The sequence below is a fragment of the Rousettus aegyptiacus genome, unplaced genomic scaffold, assembly GCF_014176215.1.
Source record: "Rousettus aegyptiacus isolate mRouAeg1 unplaced genomic scaffold, mRouAeg1.p scaffold_m13_p_15, whole genome shotgun sequence".
Taxonomy (NCBI): domain Eukaryota; kingdom Metazoa; phylum Chordata; class Mammalia; order Chiroptera; family Pteropodidae; genus Rousettus; species Rousettus aegyptiacus.
In genome coordinates, this window is record NW_023416290.1 from 49,286,583 (window position 1) to 49,300,033 (window position 13,451).

The window sequence follows — 13,451 nt, forward strand, 5'->3', positions numbered from 1 at the left end:
TAAAATGTATGACAATCTTTATATTCATAAATGGTCTCTGTAACTTTGGCTATAACAGCAAAACTTAGGAAATCTAATATACCCATTGCTGAAGGGCTGGCTTAATAAATTTTGGTATGGACACACACAGGAGTACTATTTGGCTATTAAAATAAATGCTGTCGTGAAAATATTTACAAAATGTATTATTACATAACAAAGTTAAGGTGCACACAAAGATAGATATTATGATTCATTTTCTGTAAAAGTAAGAGGTTATTTATAAACTGGAGTGGGCATGATTTTTTTCTGGAAGCATATATAAGAAATTATCAATAACCATTTCCTCTGAGAAGAGGGACTCTAGGGATGGAAGAATGCGTTTCCTTTCTGCCTTATTCTTTTTCCATCCAGTTTGGAGTTTATAGCTATGTGCATGTATAGCACAGTGTTTAAGAGTTCTGCCTCTGATACTAGTCTGGCAGAGTTTGAATTGGATGCAAATAAGTAAGTTAGTTACCTTTCTATGTCACCGTTTCCACAACTGTAAAGTTTGTTAAAGGAATTGAGAATAAATGCACGTAAAGCAATTAAAACATGCTGACACGTTGCAAGTTCCTCAAATATTATCTGTTATTACATGTTGCTTTTTTTCCCCTCCCAAAGTCAATAGAGTTATTTACCCAAAGTCAATAGATGTTATCTAGGCAGTAAAACTATGGGCTATTTTTGTTTCTTCTGAATACTATTTGTATTTTAATGGAAGCCTACTAAATGCTATTGAAAAAAGAAAAAAAACAAAGGGAATAAGTCAAGATAGTGATAGGGAGACTTTAGAGATATTTAAGCAGGAGAAGCTCATAGCACAAAAGAACATGCATAGATAATACTTTTCTAGTCTTTTCTAGTTTACAAAGCACTTTCAAGAATCACTTAATGTTTTAGGTTTGGGGGAGTCTCCTGTCAATAGACACAGGTAACTTGGAAGGGAGATTGGCATCAGCCAGTAGTGGACTGGTGTAGCTTGGGCGTGAGATCATGAGGGTCTCGACTCAGATGGTGGAAACAGGGTAGAATAAGATGGATGCGAATGAGACCTGGTAGTTCATCAAAGAAAGCGGTAAGTCAGGAATTCCTGAGTGGGGATCTGTCACAATGGTGGTATTAACAACATGGAAAGTGTGGTGGCATGTAGTAAGGCAGAGGCTAGTACCTGAGACTCCTGAGACTCGGTGATGAACTTACGATGAGTTTGGACAGAATGTTGTCATTGAGAGGTTATGTAATTAGAGAGAAATTAATAAAATACGGATGTCAGTAAATTAAATGATAACATTTTAGAGCAAGAGAGAGTTTATTATAAAACTATACACACACACACACACACACACACACACACACATACACACACAGCAATTCGTTTGGTCTGATGTTTTGAAAATCTCAGGTTAAGATATCAGGCAGACCTGCTCTGTCGTATCATCAGTAGTAATATGTCACCCAAATGATATAACTACTTTGAGTCTTAATGTCCTCATGTATAAAATGGGGGTAATAATACTATCTATTCTGTACAATTCTTATATTAAACAAGGTAACATTTGTAAAATGCTTGGAAGTGATAATATTCAATAAATTTTAATGGAGGCGGGAATGGGTACCGGTGGGGGTGTTTACTCTCAGTGCCTTCTGTGTGTAGACTATTTATTCGGCCAATCATCTAAACAGTCCAGACAAATTAACTTTTTACTATTTACTACAATATTCCATTTCAGCTGTTGTCATGAGTAGGGAAGCAGGGTTTTGAATAATTGAGAATCACTCTCTTCAGACAAAATTCAGCAAGGAGACCAGCTGCTGACTCTCTCCTTTCCTTGGCAGATGCAATGATGCAGGGCGGTTCTATTACCTAATTTGAACCTGAGCCATGAGCTTCCTGGAAAGTAAGCATCCACATGTGAGATGAAAGTTTTCTCATCCCAGAGCTTTCTGCTGAGGCCTTATGGTTAAGTATGAGCAGGTTTCATGTAATTAGCCAGGTGTTTGGGCAACTAGGAGATGGTGACAGTTTCTGATCCTTGTCACTGGAATCTAGCAGTTTGATCACCACCTGAAGTTACAGGAAAAGGAACTTAGCAAATCTTGAAGAAACTTGAAAAAAAAAGAAGAGAGGATTATTTTCCCTCTTTGAAAATCGATTAAATGTAATCCTTCTCCACCCTTACTGAAATTTCTCACATGTAAAATTCCAAAGAACAGACATTCCGACACCAAAATTTGAGAAAGAACCGAAGAACATAAATCTCTATTTGTCGACAAGGATATGACAAACACCATTCCCACCGGTCCATTTGGTATGAGAAAGCCCAGTGAAGCAATTCCAAGTAAACGCCCACACATACATGTGTGTGTGCACACACGGACACATGTGCAAATAAGCACAGAAGTATAATATTATGAGACTTTTCTAATTTTCTACCTCTAATTCCATTTTGTCTGAAACGACAGAGTTGGTGAATTTCCCGTCCAGTTTCTGCCGTCCACCCAAATGTCAGTGTTCCCTGGCTCCTTGACAGGCAGGCATCCACATTGATGGTTTTGACAGCAAATTGCTCAGCCTTTGGGAATAAAATATAGAAGTCTAAATCATATGCACTGTGAACTTATGCACAGAAATGACCCATCGCCGCAATACTGGTAGTGGCAAGGAATGAAAACAAGCCTTATTTTAGAAGTCAGGAGACATGGGTCTCTGGTCTGCCTCTGCCACTGGGTGATGTTGCCTGAATCTTCTCATCTTTCTAGGCTTCAGTTTACTCATCTGTAAAATAGGGCGAGTAGTGACTATCTCATAAGTCAAATTTCATAGCTTTGCTCCTTCCTTAACTTCATCCCATTTAATCCCTTAATATTTTCTAATAATTATTCCAAAAATTCTGTATTACCAGATAGATTTGAGGCAAACTTTCTTTTGTCAAGTGTAGATAGGGTAAGATCTAAGATTACGGTGATGAGGCAATATGCCACAACATAATTTAGGACACTCTCGGTATTACCCAATCAACAATGATATTCTGAAAACATATTTTTTGGCAGATGTCAGTGGCTAGTATAATGAAATAATATCACAACCAAAAGAATTAAATGTTCAAATCAGATAATAATAAATATATATTCCCACAGGCCCATATTTTAAAAATGATGTTTTCATTAGCTCTTATTCTAAATCGAGGTAGAACCCCATAGCGTCACCTACTTCTTGAATGACAGGAGAGCAGCCTGTTTGCTTCACAGCCACGCCGTTGGCGAAATACCAGGAGAAATAAAAGAGTGAGGAAGAACAGTGAATTTAGGATTTCATAGTTTAATTAAATGGCAATTATACTTTGGCTTTCTCCAGTTCTTCCTCGTTTTGGAAATGGGAGGCGATTGTCAAAGGCAAAGGGGATGGTTTGTTCCTGATTATAAAAGACAACGCCTTTTTTCTCTCTTTCCCTTATTAATGCCACATGGCAAATTTATCAGTTCTTTTCTTACAGGAAAGAGAACTAAGGATGTAGATAATCATGAAAATATGCTCTGCACATAGCAGTTCTTTTTAAGTAAATGAAATTTTCAAACATCTATGTTGTTAAATTGAATATTCATCAATAGTTATTGAATGTAATTAATTGTTAAATGCTTCTATGACACTAGGTTTTAAAATTAATATTGAGCTTTTAATAAATTGAATTTAAATAATCCTTATATTAGTGGAGAGAAACCATGATGAGCACAGGGAGGTGTTATAGGGATAGCATTGTTTTAAAGCTATCCTCAGCATCTATTAAGCTCTTACTGTGAGCCAGAGACTATTTTAAGTGTTTCATCAGCATCTCATTTAATCCTCACTGTAGCTTTATGAGGTAGATCTGATTATTTCTATTTGACCCACAAGAAAACTTAGATACAAGTCACACTGGTGCCGACAGAGTCAGGGTCTAAACTTAAAGAGCCCCGGGAGGATATTATTGAGAGGGAACAGAGAAGACCAGGTTTTTCTGGCAGCAGAACATAGAATTCTTTCTCTGCTCATGGAGAATGCATGGACTTTCTTTAATGACATCAAAAAATCTGGTGAAACAGTGTTTTTCTCATTTACTTCAATCCAGGTTTCTCAGCCTAGGCACTATTGACATCTTGGGCCAAACAATTCTTCATTGTGGGAGTCATCCTGTGCATTATAGAATGCTCACAGCATCACTAGGTGCCAGTAGCAACACCCCCACCTGAGTTGTGACACCCAAAAATGTCTCCAGACTTTTCAAGATGTCTCTCTAGAGGCATAATCACCTCTTTTGAGCACCACTGCTAGACTAATCAAAACATTCACTTTGCTTTTAGTATCTCTCCCTCCAAGTCTCTTGTACCTGGCATAGAAAGTATTGAACTACATAAATATGTGAAATCATATTTATTTTAGGTTTATTTCATAGACACTTCTAATTTGCAGAATATTTCAATAGTAACTTACTGTGAAATATGCAAGAAAAGTATTTTAAGTTCCATTTGCAAGTAAGGACACTGAAATACAGATAACTTAAAGGACAGAGACGTCAAGTTTGGTAGAAACAACTCAAAACACCTGCCAGCTCATTAGCAGACATTGGGCAAACCTCAAATCTTCAAGTCTCAGTTTTCCTTATGTATCCGATGAGATTCAGATGCTACACCTCACAAACCTCCCAGATGGATTAAGTCGGAAGATGCACGTAAAAGTACAAAGTGTTACCTGCTTTTATTAATGTTTATTTGCCCATAGTCAGCCAGAAAACTAAGGGCTGAGCTGAGATTAAAATATCATAACTAGTATTCTCTTCCCTTAGCCTGAGTGTGACAAATATGTGGACCCCACTCCCTCGGCTGTGCAGATATTGCTAATTAATCACAGATCTTTTTCCTGGCATGACCCGGAACTTCTCAGCAACACACTCCACACAGCTATAAAATAAAGGGCAGATTTTGAACTTGAAATCAAATTTACGGGTTATTTTCATATTAGATAATGCTGCCACTTGGAACTGAATCTTTTAGGGATTATCTCCCCCCACACACACCCTTATCCATGGGGGATAGAATCCAAGACCCCCAGTGGATGCCTGAAACTGAGGATAGTACCGAACCATATATATACTGTTTTCTTCTTATATGTACACATGTTGCAGAAATGTTGCAAAACAAGACTGGCGAGAAACCAAGCAGTACTCGGAGAACTGGAGAACTCAGCTTTATTACACCAACAGTCCCAGAAGAGCTAGTGCTCTGAAGATCTGGACCCTGAGCTCAGGGGTAACCTTACTTTTACAGGGCTTAACAAGCAAAGGCAATACATCTGTTATTGCTCTTCATTCTCCCCTTTTGATGCCCTTTAAATTCCTATAGGGCATCAACCTCCTGAACTTCCTGGCCTAGGGGCTGGTATAAGGGTGGTCCAGATGGCACAGTCATCTGTAACTTTATGGACTCTAGGCATGAGGAGACAGTTCAAGATACAGAGACCAAATAAGAGAGCTATGAAGAGCATGAGGAGGGGACTTTCAAAGGGAGAAGCTAGGATCCCCAACTCCATATTCTGGACCAAGGCCCTCATGACTCATTTAATTGTTGGTGGATTAGGGCTTACCCCTTCTGGGATAGGATGACCTCAGTGTCTTTGCAGGCAGACCTGGAAACCCCCTAACTAATTTCCCTAACTAACTCTTTTCTAGGAGTCAAGAACCCCCTTATTATTAGTATGGATGTTGAGAGACGGGAGGTCTCTTCTTCAGTATTGTTTCCTGCTGAGAAGGGTCATAGTCCCTGCCTCCTGGAGTTTCATGGAGCTCTTTCCCTTTCTGCTTTAATTAGGGCAGTCTTGGATTTCCTGCTGAAGTGCTGCCTCAGTCCTTAGAAAAGGAAAAGAAGATACAAACTGTTATGTTTCAATTATTGATTACATCTCATATCATTGGCAATACATCTGTTCTTAACAAGCAAAGACAATACATCTGTTATCTCGAGCCATTTGAGTGTAAAATTCCTCTTCACACATCTATAATAAAGTTTAATTGATAAATTAGGCAATCTATGGCCACGCTACCCTGAACCAGCCTGATCCCATCTGATCTTGGAAGCTAAGCGGGGTCAGGCCTGGTTAGTACTGGGATGGGAGACCACTTAGGAAGACCAGGTGCTGTAGGCATAAAAAAATTAAAGAAAAAAATAAGGGATTGTAAACTGACAAGGTCCTTGCAATCTGTGAGGTCAACCAAGGGTTGCCTTGCCTAAAAAAGGAAAAAAAAGAAATCCTTCTGGATTTTATAATTTCTATAATCTTTGGGGGAATGGTAGATGTTCTAGGCTCAAAGTTAAGTGCTTTATAAAACGATTAATAAAAACTGATCTGCTTACCTCATAGAGTTGTTTTGAAGATTAAATTACATAGAGGATGTGGAAGAGTCTTACAAATGGCAAATGCTCTAGATAAATAAACGCTTATTAGTGTTTCCATTGTTATTTGGAGAAGGCACTTTTTAGCCTGGAATTTCAAGCACCTATTTATGGACCCACCTCCCCACAGGCGGCCTCTCCCCTCCCACCGCCATGGGCAACTGCAGCTAGGCCTACATGAAACATGTCAGGTCTCTAGGCAGTGTTTCCATACCTTTCTCAGACTGAACTAGAGTCTACTGAAAGAAATGCTTTCGGAATGTTCTGGATATTTGCCTCAAGGCAATATTTTCCATTGCTGGTGTCTAGGGACTAAATGGATCTGTCAATGAGAGACAAACGAGGGTGGAACCACCAGCCATTGGCAGTTCCCCTCCAGAGATTTGCTTCTGACTGATGACAGCAACTTGCCAGAGGGAGGGGAAGAAAATCATCTGGAAAACACCCGGGATAAAACTGAAACAAATATTCTGGAGAAGAGAAAAAATTGAAAATAAAGGTGACGTAAAGTCAAGTTCCCCTAAGCTTCCCATCAGTCTTGCTTTTATTGATTTATTTATTTTTTTTTTACTGAAAGTAGAAAGAATCCAGATCTTAGTTCTAATTCCTGGTTTTGACACTTACAACTGTATATCATTGGAGATGGTACCTCCCAACCTCAGTAGTTTAAAAGTGACATGGAGACAGTAACCATCTCTGTCTTTTGCAGAGCTGTATCCTCAGGCACAGACGTAGATCAGCTGGTCAGTATATATTTTTTCAGTACATTCTCCCAACCTCAGTTCTCGCATTGTCAGACAAGACTAGGGAGGCACAGCTCTTCGGGTTGTTGCGAATAATCAAGGAGCTGATGAACAATGCCCAGGACACAGTGGGCCCTTGATAAAAGGAGACTGAATTAGCCGAAGTAGAGATACCAGTAAAGATATTTTTGTTCTTAACATAATGGCTTATTCATTTAACTTACAAGCATTAACTTATTTTAGGCCTCTTGGGACCCGGGTTTTGATTATATTTTAATAGTCCTAGAAGGAAAAGAACCTAAGAACAATATATCATTATCTTGACTCTAACCTCATGGCATAATTAACTGTCCCTAATGGGATAAACAGAAATTAGTTTATTCCCTTATCAATGGTACCTTTCGGTTAATATTCGGTTAATTTTGTCAGTTGAATAGTTTTCAGGATCTCGTTTTCTTATTTACTTGCTTGTTTGTTTGTTTTTCTCTAGGAAAGGGTCCACAGGGAGAAATGAAATGAAGATTATCTCAGGGCTTTGAAAGAAAATAAAATCAGCAAGCCCCTGAGAAATCCAATCCGGCAACCGAGTCCATGGGCTCCTCATAAAACGTAGAGAGATAGCTCTTTATCCACCGCTTTCTCTGAAGGGTCTGGAGGATCAGGGGTCAGTAAAGGGTCTGTAAATGGCTCTAAAAGCTGTTCTAGTCACAGGGCTTACCTAGAAAGCTTGCACTTTAGAAATAAAAAGTCTAGACCATAGGGAGCTGCAATATTCTCTCTCAAATCAGTCCCGTTTGTTTCTTTCTTCATTCATTCAACTCCTCTGGTTTAGTTCTGGGAATAATTCCTGAGAGTTATCTGATCTTCGGATTCCCTAGCAATGCAGAAGGTCAACCACCAGGTCTGCTCGTGGTAGTTCTGGGAGTCCTGGGTAGTATCTTGGATAGACTCATGAACAAATTCAATCAGGTAGGATGTGATATTTTGATGGGTTTTTTTTTCTCATTTACTCTGGTTCCTCTCTAATGAATCTGTTGCCTTTGCCTCAAGATATGGGCATCACCACCTTCCCCTGGAGTGCCCGAAGTGCCAAAGTATGTCTTGTTCTTGTTTTCAGTCACTAGTTCTTCTTCTGCATGGATAACAAAGCATAGCCCAGTGACTTTCAATGTCCTCTGTCAATTGTTTCTTCTAGCACTCTTCTCTCCAGAACCCTTGGCATGACTTTATATGAACTAGAGTGGGACACCAGAAGGATAGACGTTCAGAGAGGCATTCTCTCTAAAACCTGACTTCCTTGGTTCCCTTTTCTTGTGATGACTTCTCCACCGGGAGAGTCCACCTGAAGCTCATGCTGGAACACCCTGCCCCATTTCAAACTATACTTGTTTTCTCAGACTTGAGCTTCAGCTTTTATCTTCTCAGTGTCTGCGGACCCACCTTCTACTTGTCAATCATATCTGTATTTCGTCACTCACTAATTCAGACTATATCTACTTCCATGTCTAATTTTCCGGCCCGGATGGTCATTTCATAAGATCATAGTCGTAATCCTTCCAAGTGGAATGGATTTTGGTCTGGTCCCAAAACTAAGCTAAATCCTGCCTTACAATTAGCTAAACTTTATTGAGGTCACACTCTGCACTAATAGTAATCGGAGACATTTATCGTGTGCTTACTACCACCATGTCCCGTGTACCATGTACCTTGCATAAGTTAACACAATTTTTCTTGTAGCAACTCATGAGGTCAGCACTACTATTATCCCTTTTTCGCAGAAGAGAAAACAAATGTGCAAGGAGCTCAACTAACTTCCCATGTGGTTAGCAAGTGGCGTTGACATGATCAGAGTCCAGATCGTCTCCCTCCAGAGTCCACATCCTTCACTGTACCCACACACCGCCTCTTAGAGGGCGAAGCGCTTTGTAAGGGTTCTCTCAATGAATCATCATAACAACTCTATGAGATAATTACGGTTGTTATTCCCATTCTAATTGACAGAAACAGAAGATTAGAAAAAGCAAAGTCCCATGATTTATTTAGTGTAGAAGTGGAACTAAAATTCAAGTGCAACTGATACCGAAGTCCATGTCCTTATCACTGTCCTGTTCTGTGTTCATACATAACTATTTTTAGCATACTCAGTGACACTTCATACCAGTGTTTCTCAAACTTCAGTATCATGATATTATGAAATGTATAAGAAGAAAATATTTTGAAACCCCAATGTCAATTTATTTTTATTATGTTATCTGAAGATATACAAATATAAAACCAGATACATATTTTCTATGCTTGCACTCCTTTTATAATTGCAAAACCAAAACTAATTTACAAATCGAATAAGAATAAAGGCCAAAAATTCAATAAAATTTCGATTAAGATGAAGAGCACCAAGTGTCATTTCAAGTGCAAGGTTTTAATAGACAGTTTTCTCCTGAAATGGCACTCGCACTGTGACCATGGTAATGATTGCTGTGGCACAGTCCTTTTGAGCCTGGCACTCCTACTTACCATAAATCCTGCGACATTATAATCTCCCACCCACTGCCTTCGCTCCAAGTACTGGAAAGCTTTTGTCCAAAGAACATCATTTGGCCCTCACATGCCCAAAGACATGTGCATAATTAGCCCATGATAATGAAAGCAGTTTAATTTGGTGCTGATTTGTCCATTACACAGAGCACACATGGCTAGTCCCTTAACAAACTCCCATGGAGGGCGAAGACAAACTCGATCCATCAGCAAACTTTGTTTGAAGGTCACCTAAAATGGAAGGGTCTCTATGCAGCTCTCAGCCTTAAACAGCTGGAACCACTTAAGTGTCTTCAAAAGAAACTTAAAATGTTGTGTCAAAGTAGACTTGTGGGAAATGCCCGGTACACACACTAATGCACTCTCACACACACACAACACACACACACCCTTTATGTTTTAAATGCCAAATTAAATTCGATTTTAATGATTTTTAAAACATCAGCTCTGAAAGAAGGAAAATATTAAAAAATTAGAAGCAGTTTCATAAATAAGGGAACCGAATGCCTGCTAGCTCCATTACCAGGAAAAAACAGCAACCTTTGGAGATTAACATGTAATCTCAGGTTTTGATTCAAAGTTGATTTGTGTGTTCTGGCTTCTAAGTAAAGAGAGAAAGAGACCCGGAAGGGAATCAGATGGGGCCAGCCATGGGAAGTTGTTTTTTGTTTTTCATTTTTTGTTTTATTTTTACTACATGGGAGCGGGGCAGGGGGGAGGGGAGACGATTGGGAGAAAAGGAGATAAACTTCTGTAACCACAGGAAAGACTGAGGCTACGGATTTCTAAAAACACTGCGGGACAAATTTGTTTTGAAGATCATGGAGCTTTGGGTACAGTCAGGGAGGATCAAAAACACTGCAGGTAAGAGTTAAACTTCCGTTTTGCCTAAGGTGTAAGAAATTGAGGGGAAGAGTTAGAAGTCAAAACTCATAAGCATTCTCTTTTCAAAAATGAAAATATTATTTGACTAGATTTTGATCATTTGTATATATTAGTCATGGGAATTTTAGCAGTAGCAATAAACTAATATTTATTAACATTTTCTCTGTTAATCTCTCTTTACATCAATTATTGTTTTTGGTCCTCTTGATGGCAACAACCACATGAGGTAGACAGAACTAAAATCCCCATTTTTATAGGAAGTTCAGCCATGAAGGGGTTAAAAAATTTGCTGAAAGTTACACATCTATCAAATGACAGAGCCAGGATCAGAGCCTGGTCTTCTCTGATCCCTAAACCGAAATTCTTAATCCCTAGCACCAATTTACCTTCCAGAAAGCACTCTCCAGGTAATCAAATCCTAACAATATAACGGACCCTGGCAATTAGCTGTCAACCTGCTTATATTATTGATGAGAAACCTGAGACCCAGAGATGTTAAACGAATTCCTGTTATACAACCAGACTTCAAATTCCCAGTTCAATGTAAGTTCTACTACATATATGGTTTGTTTGTTTTGGTTTTTTTTTTTTTTGCAAATATAAAAATTATTAACATTCTGTGTTTTAGATGGAATTCAATTCCCATGATTCTGTGTATCTGGCAGCAACTTTTAAAATATTAAATTCATACATAAGAAAATAGAAATTCAGAGATGTTAAAGCAAATGCTTAGTAATCTCAAAATTAATAGTTTTGACTTTTATAAAAAAAAAATCTTTATTGACTATAAAATGAAATTTCCCTGCTCCTTCTGTTGACTTATCCAGGCCCTGCGGTCTCACAGGCTGCAATGCTGGCCATCAAGCTAATTCAGCTCATTGACAGGTTTTGTTCATATTCAAATACCTTCTGGCCAGTTTCCAGTTTGCCTTAAGCCAGGTTACCTACCTCTCATTGTCACTACCCTACAGTCTCCGAAGGCACTTGAGTTAGTGAGTTTGTGCAAGCAAGGTCCTTAGAAACTAGAGTGACCAGAAACTAGAGTGACCAGCCATCTCAGTTTTTCTAGGACTGAGACGATGAGTTCTCATAACACGGAATTTTTGGTGCTAAAACCAGAAAAAACTTGAGCCAGCCAGGGTAAGTTATTAACCCTACTACGTGCCCACGAAGTGTTCAGTGTTTAGGAGGAGGGCCACTGAAGCCTGGCTTCATAAATACATTTCAAGCATCATTCATTCAATCATTTTATTAGACATTTATCTTCTACTCTTTGCCAGACAACTGCTAAGCATAAGTGTAAACTAGAATAATCCATGATTTTTTTAATCCACGAAATAGTCAATAGCATAATATAGCAATAGTTTATATAGATTAATAGATTAATTCACTAGGTCATAATTTTGGGCATCCAAATGTTGAGATGGGCAGGATGAAGTACCCACCAGTAAGCTGAAGGGAGCAAGGAGGGACGTCCAGGAGCATCAGGTGTAAATATTGTCCTAAGTCACCCCGGGGTGTGGCACCCAGGCTGGTTAAATGGGTATGGTGCGGGAGTCTGCTGGTACCAGAGAAGTTTGCTTTCTCTTTTTCAGTAGACATTTTGTACGTCTAATAATAATAAAATTTAATATCTATTGACTGTTTACCATTTGACACCCATTGTGATAAAGAATACATAGATACAGCCACAAACAAAATACACTAGGACTCATTTACAGAAAAAAAAAATTAACCAAATATACAATTATGTTTACAATATAGCATACAAAATGCTACAGTAAGGACAGTGGAAGTTGTTACTGGATAAATCAGAAGAGATGCCCAATAAGACTTGAAGGAAAGAAACAGCTGTGGCCAAAAATGGGAGAGTTGGCCAGACAGAGGGGAAGACGTGGGGGAAAGGACGTAAAATGCGATGGGCACGGGTTATGAACTTCATGCCCGCCACTGTATGCTTTACTCGTGCTGTCTCACAGAAACCTTTATGTCAACCATATGAAACCAGAACTGTCCCAATTTTGCAGAAGCAGCAGCAGCCCGAGAGTAGTTATGTGACTTGCCCAGTCATACAGTCCATTGGCAGAAGAGCCGTGATTGGAGCCCAGTCCTTCCATTCCAAGCCACTATCAAGCGCTCACTCTGTTTTTGAGACCACACCGGGAACATCAAGGTCCCTGGCTAGTGGGTGGAAAACAGCCCATTCCCCAAGGTCGTCATCACTCTCCCATCTTCCTGCAGATGAGAGTTTCTTTCTGGCTTCAGAGGAAAAGTCCTTAAACAGCTGGGTCACAGTGTGCTCAGAATAAGGGGCCAGCTGGTGGGTATGAGGCCAGATCATTGGTCACAACATCCCGAAAGCAAAGATAAGATCTGTGCAGATGTTTTGCTGCACCATGGGTCCCAAGCTTCCCACAGGAGTCCCTTCCAGCCAGAGCCACCATTCACTGTTAGGGCTCATGAGGCAGAGACTAGAATCTTCTCACCCCAAAAACGGAGGCAGCAGAAGCGAACCTGAGAGCACCAAGGCAGAAAACACAAAAGCAAATTTTAAAATGCAAAGCGCCCCCACCCCACCCCCCACCCCGCACAGCATTTGGGGACAGCTCCAGAGTGCAGGAGCTTTGCAGCCAAGCTCTAAGGCACAGCGAGCGTGCTCAGCCTTCGTCAGGACGCCTCTGCTCTCTGCGAGCCACCTGGCACACTGCTCAGAGGTGAAATCCAGTGGGACGTGAATATGATTCTGCATGCCATCAGAAGCAGCCCGGAAACTCTCCATGCTAGGGAGCATGAACATATTCTAACCTACAAAGAAAGGGGCTTTCCGTGGCTTTCCCAATA

The 13,451-nt window shown here is 39.7% G+C and overlaps 1 pseudogene; it reads left to right on the forward strand.

Annotated features, from left to right (window-relative positions):
• The first annotated feature begins 6,080 nt into the window (after window positions 1-6,080).
• Window positions 6,081-6,199, forward strand: LOC118612054 (annotated as a pseudogene).
• Window positions 6,200-13,451: the final 7,252 nt, after the last annotated feature.